Below are 16,838 nucleotides of genomic sequence, written 5' to 3'. Positions count from 1 at the left end.
TACACAATATTAAAGTTGAATTAGAAGAGAAAATTAAGAATGAATGAAAAACATAAGTAACGAAAGACAAGACACCGATCTATAAACTGAATTAAATTTGTATTATTCATGATAAAACATGTATTATATGTGTCTTATAAATTATTTTGGATTTGTATCACTAAGAACGTAAGTGATGTTTGCAATATGTATTAAAGATGTATTGTGCATATATTATAAGTGTGTTACCTAAATTGTTTTAGTTGATATCATTAAAAAGGGAGTGAAATTTGCAATATGTATTATAAATGTAGGATGTATTGTTCATGATTTTTATACAATTTTAATACAATTATGAAACATATCTAATACAACTTTAATACAAACCCGATATAGTTCCATAAACTTCATCCTTTTCGTGCTTCAATCTAGTATTTCTCCTAAAATCAATTCTAAACTTAACCAAACCCTCTTAAAATTGAGATATAAACTCCAAAAGATATTTTCAATTATTTGTAGGAACAACCTATCCAAACTAATATCAAACACTCTTTAAATTGAGATATAAACTCCAAAAGATATTTTCAATTATTTGTAGGAACAACCTATCCAAACTAATCGCAAACGAAAGAGCAGACAAGTAATCTAATCATAACAAATGAAGAAACATAATAAACTGCCGAATGAATTAAAGTTAGAATTAAAAATGTATTATACACATATTAAAGTTGAATTAGAAGCGAATTAAACATGAATGCAAAATGTAGCAAACTAAAGAGCATTATTTGATTTGTAAACTAAATAAACTTGTATCAATAATGAAATAATAAAGTAATTCAATCATAACAAATCAACCAATAAACAACAAATGAATTAGCTTGTATTAAAAGTGTATTACACAAATATTAAAATTGAATTAGAAGAGAGAATTAAGCACGAATAAAAAATGTAACTAATGAAAGAGCAGCCAATGATCTACAAAGTGAATTAAACTTATATAAAAAAAAAAGAATTAAACAAGTAATCTAATAGTAACAAATAATAAACTACAAAATGAATTAAATTTACATTAAAAGTGTATTACACAATATTAAAGTTGAATTAGAAGAGAGAATTAAGAATAAATGAAAAATGTAACTAACGAAAGACAAGACAATAATCTATAGACTAAATTAAACTTGTATTATTCATGAATAAAACATGTATTATATATATGTGTTATAAATTATTTTGGTTTGTATCACTAAGAACATGAGTGATGTTTGCAATATATATTAAAAATGTAGTGTGCATGTATTATAAATGTATTATTAAGTGTGTTACCTAAATCATTTGGTTGGTATCACTAAGAAGAGAGTAAAGTTTGCAATATGTATTATAAATGTACTGTTCATGATTTTAATACAATTATAAAAACATATCTAATTCAACTTTAATACAATTGCGATATAGTTCCATAAACTTTACCTTTTTTGAGTTTCTATCTTATATTTCTCCTAAAATCAATTATAAACTTAACTGAACCCTCTTAAAATTGAGATATAAACTTTAAATTGCATTTTCAATTATTTGTAGGATCAACCTATCCAAACTAATCTAGTTCGTAAGATTCATAAAATGAATTCAAAATTTGAAGTTTTATAGTGACCATCAATGGTGAATTCTTGTTGTTGTAATTTTAGAGATTTGAAATTTTTGTTTGAGAATATGATATTGTTAAAAAAAATATTATTTTTTTATTTCTCTTCTCGTCGTGTTTTTGGATAAAAATAGTGAAATATGGATAAAAATTGATTTGAGAATAATTATTTAAATGAAAATTTTAAAAGAAGAAGAAGAATAAAAAAAGAAGAGGAGGAAGAGAGAATAACACAGAAAGAGACGAAAAGAAGAAAAATAAAAAGAAGAAGATGAGGAAGAGAAAAAGGATAGAGAAGGAGGCGAAGCAGTACAATTTTTTAATCCAAAAAATTGTTATATTAAGTTAGAAAAATTATATTGTCATAGATGGTAAATATTTTCTTAATATAGCATATTTATGTGATTTGCCCTAAAAAAAATTGCATGCTTTTGTCTCCGCTCAATGTATTATGAGCAATCAAATTAAGTAATAAAATTATCGGAATATTTTTATCATTAAAGAGTATTTAATTTGATTAAATTATTCTTATCTCTTTTTAAACGAGTTCGGAGGAGAATAACCATTCAATTTTTTGTGACCAAACAAAATTTGAAAAAGAAATACATACGGAGAGAAATAATCAATCAATCAAGAACATGAAACCATTTTATTTCAAATAAGGTATGAACAAGTCGCAAACACCTTTGAGTTATGATTTCAATATATGGCAAAAGGTTACGTCACTGATGGTAATGGGTGGTGATTGTGGATAAAGTAATGATGATAAATAGAGTGGTAGTTGGTGATTGTGGACATAATAAGAAAACCGATATTAGATAAGTATTTATTATGAACTGAGCGGAATTTCAAAGAGGAGATGGGATAGCTCGCAAAGGATGAGCTTTGGCTATGATGGCACCAAATTTCTCCTCCATGTCTAAGTCTTTTGGCTCAATGCATGCCTCAAGTTTCCAATTGAATGAATTCAACATCGAGCCCAATATTACTGGCATCAATCTCAATGCCAATGGAAATCCAGGGCATGTTCTTCGGCCAGCACCAAATGGAATCAATTCAAAATCTTTACCACGCATATTCAATTCTAAACTCTGGAATCTCTCAGGTTTAAACACTAAAGTGTCTTCCCAAAAAGAAGAATCACGGCCAATAGCCCACGCATTGACTAGTACTATTGAACCCTTTGGAATGATATAATCACACAATTCAACATCTTGGTCCACCCTGCGGGGGATTAAGAATGGAGCTGGTGGGTGAAGTCTTAATGTTTCTTTGATGATAAATTGCAAATAAGGGAGTCTGGATACATCAGCTTCTTCTATTGGTTTTCCTTTTCCAACGACTTGTGCAAGCTCAGCTTGGACTTTCTTCATAATCTCTGGTTGTCTAAGTATTTCTGCCATTGCCCATTCTACCGTGTTTGTAATTGTATCAATACTACCAATAAATAAGTCCTGTAAAATTTTGTAATTCTGTCAAATTAACTTAAAAAAAGTATTTCAACGTAGCACATCATGCATCAAAAGAGAAGAGAACGAACCAGGAGCGTCGAATTCATAAAATTTCTATCCATCTCTTGGGGATTTTCTGCACTGTGGTTGAGAAGAACTTGTAAAATATCACTCTTTTCACTCTGGTTCGTTTTCTTTTCTTCCAACCGCTCATTGATCATATCACCAAAGAGTTTATACAACTTACCAAAATGAATGTTTGTGCGATACCTTATTCTTTGAGGATCAACATTTTCAAGTATAGGGAAAAAATCCACTAGGTTGATCATCCCAGCAACATCAATGATGCTCAAGATCGCGTCCTTCAACTCAACCTTCAAATTTTAAAAAAATTAATTTCTCAGACGGTTACGTTATACTTAAACATTAATCATGTTATTCAATTCTACCTTTGCATCCGAATAAAGATCAACCAAATCCTTGGAGAAAAGGGTATTTGACACTAAATTGAGATTAGTCTTGAAAACAAGTTGACCTACATCCACAGCTTCACCTTGTTGGCTACATTTTTCACAATAATCAATCAATTCTTTCTCCTTTTGAGATCTTAGATGTTGATTTGCATCAAGCCTATTAGTAGAGAGGAGTTTGGTGTTCATGATTTTCCTAAGTGTTCGCCATTGAGGACAAACAGGAAGCCATACAGCAGAGAATTTGCTATAATTGTGTGCTTGAAGGGCATCAGGGATAAATCTAGTGGAAAAGGCTAAGTCATGATTTTTGAGGACTTGTTTTGCCATGGATGATGAAGAAATGACCACTGTTGTTATTTGTCCTAATTTTAAACTCATAATTGGACCATAAATTTTTGCAAGATTGGCTAGTGATGTATGGGGATTTGCACCTAACAAGTGAATATTTCCAATAATTGGCCATGGTGATGGCCCTGGTGGAAGTTTTTTGCTGGATAATTTTGCTAGACTATATACAAAAATCAAAGCAAAAATTGATGCCAACACAAGTATAAAATAATTCATGATGCAAAGCTCTCCCACTCTTTTCCTTCAACTTTGTTAGTCACAAAGTTGATATGTAAGGGAGTTGGACAATACATCTATTTATATATTAGTCCTGGGAACGTGCGTTACACGTTTGTCTCCTAATTGACATTAGAAAAATAAATTTATATAAGTAAATATATCATAGTGAAGCATACATAAATTTATCGCTAAGTTCAAAGTAAAGTCCTTTTATATGTAAGTTTGACATAAGAATATAACTCTGCACAAAATATAGCATGAAAATCTTGTGTTAGATGTTGGAGGTTTGATATTTTTAATGCTTCATGAAAAATAAATCTTTTATTATATTAGAGGAGTTAATATATTTTAATTACTAAACTTAAATTTTAATAATCAAAAAAGAAATTGGCTATAAAAAAGATATGTATAAAGAAAAATATACAAAATGTCTAGATGGTGTAACATCAACTTTATAGAAAAAATTACAAGTTCAAAAGAAAGAAAAGTAATAACGACATGACATCCATAATAAAAGACATCACATTAAAATATGTTGACAAAAATATTGTCATGATTGAATTATATTTTGTTAGAAGGCAACTTGCTATTGCCTATAGACAAAATATTTCATATGTATAAAAAACTAAAATACAAAAAAAAAAAAAAAAAACATAAAAGAAAGCATGACATGTTAAAAATACAAATACACTATATTTCTTGAACTCATATTAAAGGATCTATATATAAAAAATTTAAAAACGAATTCTAATACAATAAAATTCAATGTAACATTTGCACTAGTTTTTACTTTACATTATTTTTATTTTATTTTAATTTGTGCACTAATTTTTGTACCTCTCTATAGTACGTAGTTAAGTATAGGAATTTTCTAAACATTTGAGATTACATATAAAAATGAAAAAGTACAAACATGTTGCTTTAAAAAGATAAATGATTATCAAACAACGAAGATGACATAACTATAAATGTTTATCAAATACTTACTCTTTAACAGGTCTAGTTGTAAAAATATTCTGTGAAATTTAACATGCTTACCCTCAAAACAATTCATTATAAATATAAATTGGGATTAGCTTCATTATATTTATATCCTTAAGATAGAAGAAATGATGAATACAAAAATAAAGTAATCAATTACGAAGTTATATTTAAAAACTCAAACAAATGGATATATGAAAAATAAAAAATTTACTTACAACTTCATATTAGAGAATATTCATCTTGTAACTATGATAATTTACCTATTTCTCAACAAAAAGAAGATGAATGTGCATGAAATTTTAAAGAATACAAATAAATGAAGGAAAAATTACTTAACTACACACCATTTATTATCATATTTTCTTATTTTCCCTACCATTTCAGAAAATATCAAAAATCGCTTCTTTTTCTCCCATCATCCCCTTTTCCAGATATATTAATTTGAAATCTCATACCCATGATTTTCCTTCCTCTTTTCACGCCACAAATCTCTCCATAATTACATCAATTAATCTATTTTTGAATTTCAAATCTTTTCTATTTCCAATTAATGATTTCAAAGCTTTTCTATTTCCAATTAATGATTTCAAATTATTCAAGAGGCAGATTTCTTTATATCACTTCAATTTCTGATTTCTTTTATTATTATTTTTTATTTTTTTCATCTTAAAAAATAATAATAAAATTACATATGCCCCTGCCCCCATTGAAATCTTATTGAACCTTTGCAATTTTAGTTAATCATATCGTCGTTGAAAATTTTTCTTGAAAAATATTTATTTTTCTTTTAATGTATCTACTGTTTAAAAACGTCCAAAAAAAGGAAGAAAAAAGTTGGATTTGTCACTGCACGACCATCACTATCAAAGATTCAAAATTTTAAAGTATCTCGTTTAATTTGAGTCTTAAATTAGTCTTTGTTAGTCTTATCATTGATCTGATACATCACTGCTACAATAACCTTTGTTTTATTGAATGTATCATGTTCATATTTAAGGTATTGATACATATAACTCTAATGTTGTTGACTCTTCGATTAGTGTATATCTGTTCAATATAAATGTGTTATGTATCACACACACAAAAAGGAAGCTAATTTTGAACAATTACATGTATAATGTATTTTTTAATTTTAAATTATAGTATTTCTCAAACAAAATAAGAGACATAAATAATAATGTATCATGTACTAATTTTTTAGTTATGATACGTAAATTCGAATTTATACTAAATGTATATGATACATAACAATTACCAAACAATAATGTATCGATCTCAAACCTAAAATCTTATGGGAAACACTTTCTTATTTAATGTATCTAGCAGAAATACAACACTTATTAATTTAAATTGAAAGGATCTTCATGATGTATCTCCTCAAAATTTTCGATAATTTTGAATCAAAATTGAAAGGATCTTCAATGAACTGGGAGAAGAATGTTGAATCTCAAAATTTTCGATAATCTTGAATCAAAATCGAAAGGATATTCGATTAACTTGAAGATTCACATTCACAAAAGAAATCATTTGTCCAACAACAATTTCATCACTTTTGTATCCTTCATAACTCACATCGCTTATCCAAAATTTTGACAAAAGTTTTTATGAAACAGAGAGAACGATGAACAAGAAGAAGAAATTTATTTTTTGAATTTTTTGGTTAATTACACTATATGATTAAATTCTTGACAATAATTTGGAATGGAATTGCGCAATTTATGGGATCTTAATTTGATTTTCAGTTTTATTTTTCCCTTAATTAGTGCAACAGATGGATATTATGAGATCTTAATATGATTTTTCAGCTTTTTTTTTTCCTTAATAAGTGCAATAGATTGATACATAATGTATCAACAATATTGTATCCGGATCCTTAATTATGTATCCGAAATGTCTTAAAAATATGGAATTTGTGCAATTAGAAAAATAATAGGGATAAAAGGTAATTTAGGTTTTACACTATGGGATTTATGTAAGTTATACATAAAAGAATCAATACAAATTCTTACAATTTCAAATTGGTAATAAAAATTTTACAAATGATGAAGACTAACCTAATGTAGAATGCAAGATAATCACAAATTTGGATGAAAAAAGGGAATATAAATAATGTTGTGTGAGTGTCTTTTGATAAACTCTTCATTACCCCCACTTATTTTATAAATTAAAATTGAAGGTGATTAGACTCTTCATTACCCACATTTAGTACATGAATATATGATTGCATTAAGATCTTGTTTGATGCAAGAATTTAAATATAACTATTACTTTATATTTAATTGATTAAATAGATATAAATATTTAATTTATTTTAGGAGTAAGATAAGGGCAAAATAGTAATCCAACTTTGGGGTTATGAGATTCTCACTTATAATAATAACAATATTAATAATAAATAATAATTAAAAAAATAATAGTAATAATAAAAAATAAAAAAAAAATAAAAAAATAAAAAATAAATAAATATATATATATATATATAAATTAGTCTCTGAAAATGTGTGTGGCACATTTATCTCTTATTATTTGAAAAAAAAAAGGCTCAAATATATCAGGGATTGTGGATCATTGTACAGCCTGTAGAAGTTGCAATCGACTCGTGGTCTTTGAACAATTTTGAGAAAAGGCTCATCTATGTGATTCATTATAAGTTTGGCTGATCTATGTCATTTCCGTTTGAGAAAAGGTTCTCCCCTGCCATATCTTTTTAACTAAAAACAATTCCGATTTTGCAAAATTACTTTTTACACGTTATCAATTATGATTCGACCACGTGATAGTTTTCACTATTTTTCTTTGTGAAATCATAAATATAACTTTGTAAGTAGTGCAATTTTTCTCCTAAAAATCAACTTCATTAAAAGGAAATGACAAATATAGAAAAAAATTCAAACATTCATATTGAACTTTGAACAATTCAATTATTTTAAATAATGAAAACAGGCCTAAAAATTCCGTTGATATAAAATAGAGGGAGTACCCTTCAATTGTTAAAACGTATAGCACAAGTGATATTGTAATTAATAGAAGGTTGCACATGAAATTTAAAACAAATAAATACCGTATTTATTGTTTAAAACACATGACTTTTGAGCTTAGAGAAATAAAGAAAATATAGTAAAAAAATATATATAAATGTGTTTCTTAATCTTAAAAGTGACATTGATTTTTAAAATAACAGATAAATAAAAGAAAAATAACAATAAAACAGAGAAAAAAAAATTAAGTTTGAGCAAAATAGAATTTAATGCAAATGATTTTTTTTGGTACAGACATATATAAATATCATTTTATTGCTCTATTCTCATTGAGTGATGCAGATCATCTTTGGAAATTGGAATGGGAAACACTCAAGCACATTTAATACTATAATTAAAGTATTTAAATAATTTAACTTTTGATTTCTTTACCTAGCATATTACTCCTAAGCATAATACATATTGTATATTCACGATAAGTATTAAGCAAAAAGGTAACTCCAAAAAATTGAAAAGACTACTACAAATTTAGTTTCTCATCTAACAATTCATTATAAAATATTTTATGGTCTAAATATTTATTGCAATATAAATTTACATTTTAGTACATAAAATATTATAGAAATAGTTTTAGATTAAAGAGTAAAATGGTATTCCAACTTTGTACTTTGGAACTTTTCATATTTATTATTAATAATAATATTATTATTATTATTATTATTATTATTATTATTATTATTATTATTATTATTATTATTATTATTATTATTATTATTATTATTATTATTATTATTATTATTATTATTATTATTATTATTATTATTATTATTATTATTATTATTATTATTATTATTATTATTATTATTATTATTATTATTATTATTATTATTATTATTATTATTATTATTATTATTATTATTATTATTATTATTATTATTATTATTATTATTATTATTATTATTATTATTATTATTATTATTATTATTATTATTATTATTATTATTATTATTATTATTATTATTATTATTATTATTATTATTATTATTATTATTATTATTATTATTATTATTATTATTATTATTATTATTATTATTATTATTATTATTATTATTATTATTATTATTATTATTATTTTATATATATAATACTCCCTCTGTTCAACTATATATATATACTCCCTCAGTTCAACTATATTTGTCCACTATTGACTTTACACATTTCTTAAGAAACTATAAATAGAAGGATGATTTTACTATATCACCCTTAAATATAATAAATACAATGTCTTGAAATGTAATAGGGAAATTACTATGATTAATGATAACGATAAATTAGAAAGTAAGTGTAAAATTATCCATTAATTTTATAAAGTGAACAAGTATTGATAGATATTATAAAATAATATAGTGGACAACTGTTGTTAGATCGGATAAAATTATGATTGCTTGACTTTCTTGGTATTTGACTACTGTTATCCATTAATATCAGATGGTCCTGCTATTTACTAGCATAGCGTGATAATGAATGTGCAGGTCAATATTGAAGGTTTGACCAAAATAATATAAATATAAAATAAATGAACAAAAGTAATACATATTCTTAAAAAGTAACCAAAATAATATAAACGCTACCATAAGTAACGTTTTATCAATAATTTTATTCATAAGAATTAACGGATAGAAAACAGAGAAATTAACTATTGTTACCATTAATCGTTACTGTTGATGACGTAATATGGAAAACTACATTTTTGAAAAAGAGATTACTAAGGCCTAACTTTAGTGGAACCTTTTTGATCTACAATAGCTACTTTTATCCATTAGTCGTCACATGCGTATACATTTAAGGGTCGTTTGGTTTGAATATAAGTTATGCTGAGATTAGTTATGATAGGATAAGTTATACTGAGATAAGTTATGCTGAGATTAATTTTTATTGCTTGTTTGGTTTGTCATATTCAAACTAACATTCATTGTAAATTTTTTAAGAATAAGTTGTTTGTTTACAAAAATACCCTCCCCTTATTTAGTTATTTTTTTACATTTTCTTTGCAAGTTTTAGTTATTCATTCTTAAAAATAAAATTTTCATCTTATTTAGCTAAAATATTTTTGTGTGTGCAGTCCATGATTGTGCCGTATGTTTAAAAATTTAAACTTTCATTTTATTTAACTTAAAAATTAAACTTTCATCTAATTTAGCTTTAAAATAAAATGTTCATCTTATTTAGCTTAAATTTCATCTTATGTAGCTTAAAAATAAAACTTTCATCTTATTCAGTTTAAAAATAAAAATTTCATCTTATTTAGCTTAAAAATAAAACTTTCATTATAAGTTTATTATAGTAAAAGAAAATTTATTATTAATGTAATCTACATTTTAATTATAGATAAAATATAATTTTTAAGTGAGTAATAAGCTATTTAATGAAAAATATGTAATTTAGTAGTGAAGTGAACATAATAATAATAAACATAATAATTACGTAAATAAATTCAACTTATAATATATTAATAAATAAAAATTGTATTTATAAAATGTAAATTTTTAATAGAAAATATATTTATCATAAAAACAATGAATAATTAAGGCTGTGAATGTTATTATAAATATTGTTAAAAATTATGTTAATATGTATGAATGTAAAAGTGGTGTACAAAAGAGAGTTTAAGGGGATATTTTTGTTAATTTACACACCTTATCCCAGGATAGCTTATCCTGGGATTACTATACCACCCCCAATGAGGGATAACTTATCCCAGGACTAATTGTTAATCTTGGGATAAGTTATCCTTACCTTTGCAACCAAACAATGAATTAAAGACCACTAAAAAGTTATCCCGGGATTAATTCTTTTTATCCATCACACCAAACGATGCATGCGTACCCTATCTAAATTGACATAAATTGTTTTAAATTATCATTGTATAAAAAATAGTTTTATAATTAAATTACATGAATATAGATCATTTTCAAACAAAAAGTAGTTCAAATATTTAGAATCTATTCTTGAATACCAATAACAAATTAAAATATGACAGCAAAGTATCTCTTCTCCAAATGAAATAAAAGATGAGAATATTTAGTAATTTAAAATACTATAATAATAAACACAAACAAATATATGTATATTCTTATCTCATATATACGTTAATTACCTGCAAGACAAAGTTCAGAGAAAAGATGAAAGATGAAAAGAATTTGCTAGTCATTTCATAGAGTTAATTAAAATAAAATGAAGGCTACAATTAATAATTAATATTATTTTATTGATTATTAAGGGATCGTATCAAGTATTGAATCCTACCAAATTAATATATTTTTTTTCAGAAAAAATGAGCTAAGAATACAGAAACATAGCATCAACAGAGCGACAACTAAAAATATGAAACGATATCAAAAGTTGAAACACTGAATTTGCATTTCTCAAAATGACACAAAAGGAAAAAAAAAATAAGGATAAACATTTATATCATTATCTATTCCATAAATTAAAGAAGTTACTAATAATTTAATTATATGTCACTTTCTCCATCTCAAATTATTTATCCTATTTCAATCTTGTACACCCCTTTAGAAAAAAATTGACAAAAAATTAGTTTTATATATTCTATTTTACACCCTTCTTACAAAAAATAAACATATATAAGTGATTAAACCATAAGAACAAATTAAATAATTTTATTTATCAATTAATATAGTACAATAATTTAATTGTTAAAAAGATCAATTAAATTATAATTATTATTTTTTTACAAATTACATCACACGAGTATATTAGTAAATTAAAATGTCATGATCTTATATTTTGATGCATGGCCCTTTATTTTACATTCAAAGAAGGAAAACTATGTACTAAAAAAAACATATCTAATTGATATTTTGTACATCTGATGATGTTTCCTTCCAGAAGATCATTCATCTTTGTTCTTAAAAAAAAAAAGAGTAAGAATAATGCTCTGTTCATTCCTAAAGAAGATGATATCCCAAATCTTAGCTTGCTCATTCCTTGTATATCATATGATATTATTTACTCCAATATTTATCATATTTATAGATTAAAAATGTAGGGATAATCCAAAAATTATAAGAGAATGTGTATAGTCAAGAGTTAGATAAGTGCAAATCATGAAATAAATGCATGAGAATATTAACATTTTTCTTGAAAACGTGACTTTTTGCTAATACATGAACCATATTAAATTGCTTGTAAATTTCAAAATAACCTTTGAAATTCCTAAGAAGCTCTGTTATTAATTTTTTGTGCTTTGAAACATTAATGTTTACGTAATAATTTAGTTCCTAAGCTAAGTTATTAGAGAATAGTGTTAATTTAGTGAATGAAAAATGGTCATTTGATTTTTTTAGAAACATTTAATATATAATTAATTAGTTTTTTATTAAAAAGTAATTTAATGTAGGGGTAAAATGGTAATCCAACTTTGCACTTTAGTGCTTCCTACTTTTACTATAACTAGTCCTGGGCATGTGTGTTGCACGTGTGTCCCATGCTAAGTTGTGTGGAGTCGTTATAACGATATTTATATACTCGGACATGTATATTGCTCGTGTATCCCATGCTAATTAAGTACAAGAAATTTGAAAATATTATAATAAGTGTGTGATAAATTGCACAAAAATTGAAGAGAAATATACAAGCTCAAACCAATAACTTCAATTATGCAATTCTTGTAATATATCACGTATTCAATTTGATAAAAGTTTCTTTTGTTTAATATGTCATAACTCATAATTTAAATGTCAAGCGTGATTTCAAAATATTTCTTGTCTTGAGTTTATCATATTCTTTTTCACCTTTGTAATCTCCAACTTTTCACATTTGCATACGTATTAAGAAGTTGTTGTCGAATGAGAGTAGTGTTTTGCAAAAGTTAAATAGAAATTTCATCAATCTATGTCTTCCTTAAGACAGTGGCGGATCAAAAATTTTACAGCTATGGGTGCTCACTATTTTTAACATAAATTTGTATCAACCAAAGAGCGTAATTGCGAGCTAAAATTTCTCAACAAAGGTGTTTTTTTTTTCAATTCAATGCAATAGCCAATCGGAATCTTTGGATTGATTCAAGAAAAAAGAAGGAGAAACAATATATCTTCGCATAGAATCATAAATACCGAAAAGGCAAATCAACGAGAGGTAGGATTTTGTTATTTTTGAATTGGATAACTGAAATAAAGGCGCTAAAACAAATATTTTTTGTCAATGTGACTATTTTTTAAAAATAAAAGAGAGAGTGTATTACACACCATGATGAGAGTGTTACAAAAGAGAGAAGTGTGTTTCTCAAACTAAAAAATTAAATAAATATTGCCTTAAGAAAATCTTAATTGAAATGATTTCTCTCTTTCAATTTTTCGCTCCTAAAAATCAATCAATTTTTATTGGAGTCGCTCCAACGAACATTTAGGGAAATGATTAATGATAGTGATTCTTTAATAGGGAAACTTGAGAAATCATATGTTCTAATTTTTTTTTCGTTTTAATGAACACTGGGATTGAAGGAATTATTAATATTCTCTTTTACAAAAAAATTCTCAAATGGATTTTATTATATCAAAAATAGGTCCAATTAAAAAAGGTAGGATAGAGATGAAATAGAAGGGTAGGCCAGCCTTATATACAAAAACCCATCACTCTAAATTTAAATTGACTTTGAAGTAATTGACTGGTCAGAGGCGGCTTAATAAATTGACTTTGAAGTAATTGACTGGTCAGAGGCGGCTTAATGGAGTATATTAGTAGCCTATCGCCAAATTGGAACGAAGTTCATAATTTTTAATTATTTTTTAAATAATTTATTTATAATTAATTCGTTTAGTATTTTTTGATATTTCTGTTTTATTTAAAAGTATTTATAAAAGGAAAAATGACTTAGTTTTCGAAAAATCGATTAAACTTATAGTTTAAGAGAAATCGAATTTCCAAAAGAACAGAGTCACCACTTAATTTTTAGTAAAAAATCAAGAAAAAATACAAGATTTTTCAAAAGATTTAAACAGATAAAATCAATTGAAAGTAAGAGGGTTCGAATTCAAATGTACATTCCGAGAAGGTGTTAGGCCCTCGGAATGCCCGCTAACTCGCGGTTGACCGACGATTTGACCAAAATGATTTTGACTAAATTTAAAATTTAACTTAAGTATAAGAATTCATTTATTTTAACTAATTGTTGAAATTTTAACTAAGTAAAGAACTAATTTATATTAACTATATTTTTTTATTATTATTTTATATATTTTTTTGAAATTGACTTAGTAAGAAAACTAATTTATTTTAACCTATTTATTTATTACTATTATTATTTTTATCACTTTATTTATTTTAAGGGGGAATGAACTAAAGAGGAATTTTCAAAAGGGGAAATAACTTAAGTGACGAGACAAATAAAATTAAAGCTAAGTATAAAACAAAAATACTTTAATTTACATATATATATATATATATATATAAATAAATAATAATAAAAAAATGGCTATCTTGGGGAATTTAATTAAATTAAAACCATAAAATAAACAAAATTAGTCAAACACAATATAAATAATAAGGGAGGGAAAAGAAATAATCAAATTTGGGCCTTTGGCCCAAATTTCCCACATCTTGGACTTTGCTGAAATTGTCTAAGGCCTTTGGGCCTGTTTTGCTTTTGGAAAAAATCTGCGTATACCCTTTACGTATATCACTGTATATGGACCGTGTTTGGGGTCCATATTTCTGCGTTTTTCCTTGAACAATAGCTATCGACTTATGTCTTATCATCAAACTTGTATCCTCATATTTTGCAACCTGTAAACTATATTTCCGGCTGTATACGAGTGTATACAGCAGGTATATCAGCCCCTTTGAGGCGTTTTGAGACCTGCAAAATTTAATTTCCAGCCTTCATTCATCGGCTTCCGCCTGTATGCCAGTTTCGCAGCCATTCGGATGATGGATGAGCTTGACTCGATAAAGAAGTTTTTGGGTTTCCACCAACCCGAAATGCGAAGGGAATGCAAACAAGAAGTCCCAGCGGACCCTCGACGATTAACATACATACAAATAGATGGAAGAAAGAGAATTAGAATAGGAACACAAATTCTAACAAGCACGTTGTCAAGTAATTAATTCATAATGGAGATAAACAAGTAGTACACTTGAAGAATTAAGGGGTCGTTTGGTGTGAGGGATAATACCAAATAGTCCCGGGATTAAATTATAGTACCGCTTATTTGTGTTTGGTTGGCAAGTTCGGGATAACTTATCCCGGGATTAATAATTAGTACCGGGATAAGTTATCCCTAACCTAGGGTGGTATAGTAATCCCGGGATAACTTATCCCGGGATAAATAGGTAAATGACAAAAATGTCTCTTTCAACCCTTTTGTTATATCACTTTTTACATTAATGAAGGGCATTTTTGTAAACAAATAAATTGTTCTTAAAATTTATTATTTTGAATACAACAAACCAAACACTCAATAAAAAATAATCCCAACACAACTTATCCCATCATAACTAATCCCAACATAACTTATCCCAACATAACTTATCCCATCATAACTCATTTTCAAACCAAACGACCCCTAAGAGTATAGTCACGAACTAAGGCGGGATGAGGGGAAGGGAGCTTTCTTAATTTTGAAAACTTACAACAACTAAATAAGAGTAAAACAAGGCACAACAAAAGCAGTCCACATTATGAACAGATCAAACATAGCATTATTGAAATCAAACATGTTAAATGATAGCATAAACTAGCATGAATAATGTCCGTAAGAAATAGCATGATTGGGCAGCAATACCAAACACATGATTAAACCGAAGAAAATACCATACTAGAGACGCTTACGGACACATACATATATTTCACAATAAAATCTATAAGGGCAGCCCACATTATGGTAAACAAATAATCAGTGGTTAACGTAACCTTATATAAAGAGAAAGTCATGCTAGTAAAAGAGAAATGAAATAAAATTATATATCTATCAATGATTAAAGCGACTAGTCGTATAAGTCTTATGGACTAAGAACATGAAACAAGCTGATTTTTATTTTATTTTTTCTCTACTAAAAAAATAAAATAAAAATGGAAATCACCTAACGACATACGGATGGGACCAAATGAACTTTAAACAAGTTCGAACGAGACGAAATAAAGATATTACTAGTTTCACAGAAACAAAATTGAGCCAAAGGATTCAACAATCAATATAATATAATGTCAAATGAACTCATGCTTAAGAATATATTAGGCATAAGAATCAAAACAAAGCGAACACGTGATTCCCAACGAACACAAAAAGTTAAGACTAGACAAACATATCTCGATTTGAGTTTTTAGATGAGGTGAGACGTTAATGATTTGGTGATTAGTCGGAAATCAAGCCAGCAAAAAAAGCTTCAACACCCACATTCCAACTAATAGATTTTGAATCAAAAGCATAAAAGTTGCCAGAAGGGGGGAACAAAATGGAAACCCAACAGAAACCGATTCAGCGCAACACTTGAAATTGAGATAAAACGTAAATAAGGAAGGACGTATTACCTATTTCTGGGCAGCAGAGCTGGGACGAGAACGAGCTTGGAGAGCAGCGATTTCCGATGACTCCGAGAGATTCCGGTGACAAAGAAGCTAGCAAAAGACTCGAGCAACGCCTAAACTCTCACTCTCTTTGTTCCTGAGTCCTATTCCCGAATTTTATATGTAAATATTTGTAACTAGCAGTTCATCGTGCTTTTTCCCAAATTTCAACTAATTTCTTTA

At 26.6% G+C, this 16,838-nt stretch overlaps 1 long non-coding RNA gene and 1 pseudogene across 2 annotated transcripts; one reads left to right on the top strand and one right to left on the bottom strand.

Moving 5' to 3' along the window:
* Positions 1-2,240: 2,240 nt before the first annotated feature.
* On the bottom strand, positions 2,241-4,141 carry LOC102603896 (geraniol 8-hydroxylase-like; annotated as a pseudogene). The gene is made up of 3 exons (XR_001474924.1): positions 3,519-4,141; positions 3,159-3,443; positions 2,241-3,072 (listed from the first exon to the last, which is right to left on the bottom strand). The product of XR_001474924.1 is annotated as a geraniol 8-hydroxylase-like (transcript).
* A 10,475-nt stretch (positions 4,142-14,616) lies between these two features.
* Positions 14,617-16,471, top strand: LOC107062913 (uncharacterized). The gene is made up of 2 exons (XR_001474925.1): positions 14,617-15,240; positions 15,662-16,471. It is a non-coding gene; the product is annotated as an uncharacterized lncRNA (long non-coding RNA).
* The last annotated feature ends 367 nt before the right edge of the window (positions 16,472-16,838 follow it).

Source organism: Solanum tuberosum, unplaced genomic scaffold (genome assembly GCF_000226075.1).
Source record: "Solanum tuberosum cultivar DM 1-3 516 R44 unplaced genomic scaffold, SolTub_3.0 scf00280, whole genome shotgun sequence".
NCBI classification, from domain to species: domain Eukaryota; kingdom Viridiplantae; phylum Streptophyta; class Magnoliopsida; order Solanales; family Solanaceae; genus Solanum; species Solanum tuberosum.
This window is presented reverse-complemented; position numbering and strand designations above follow the sequence as displayed.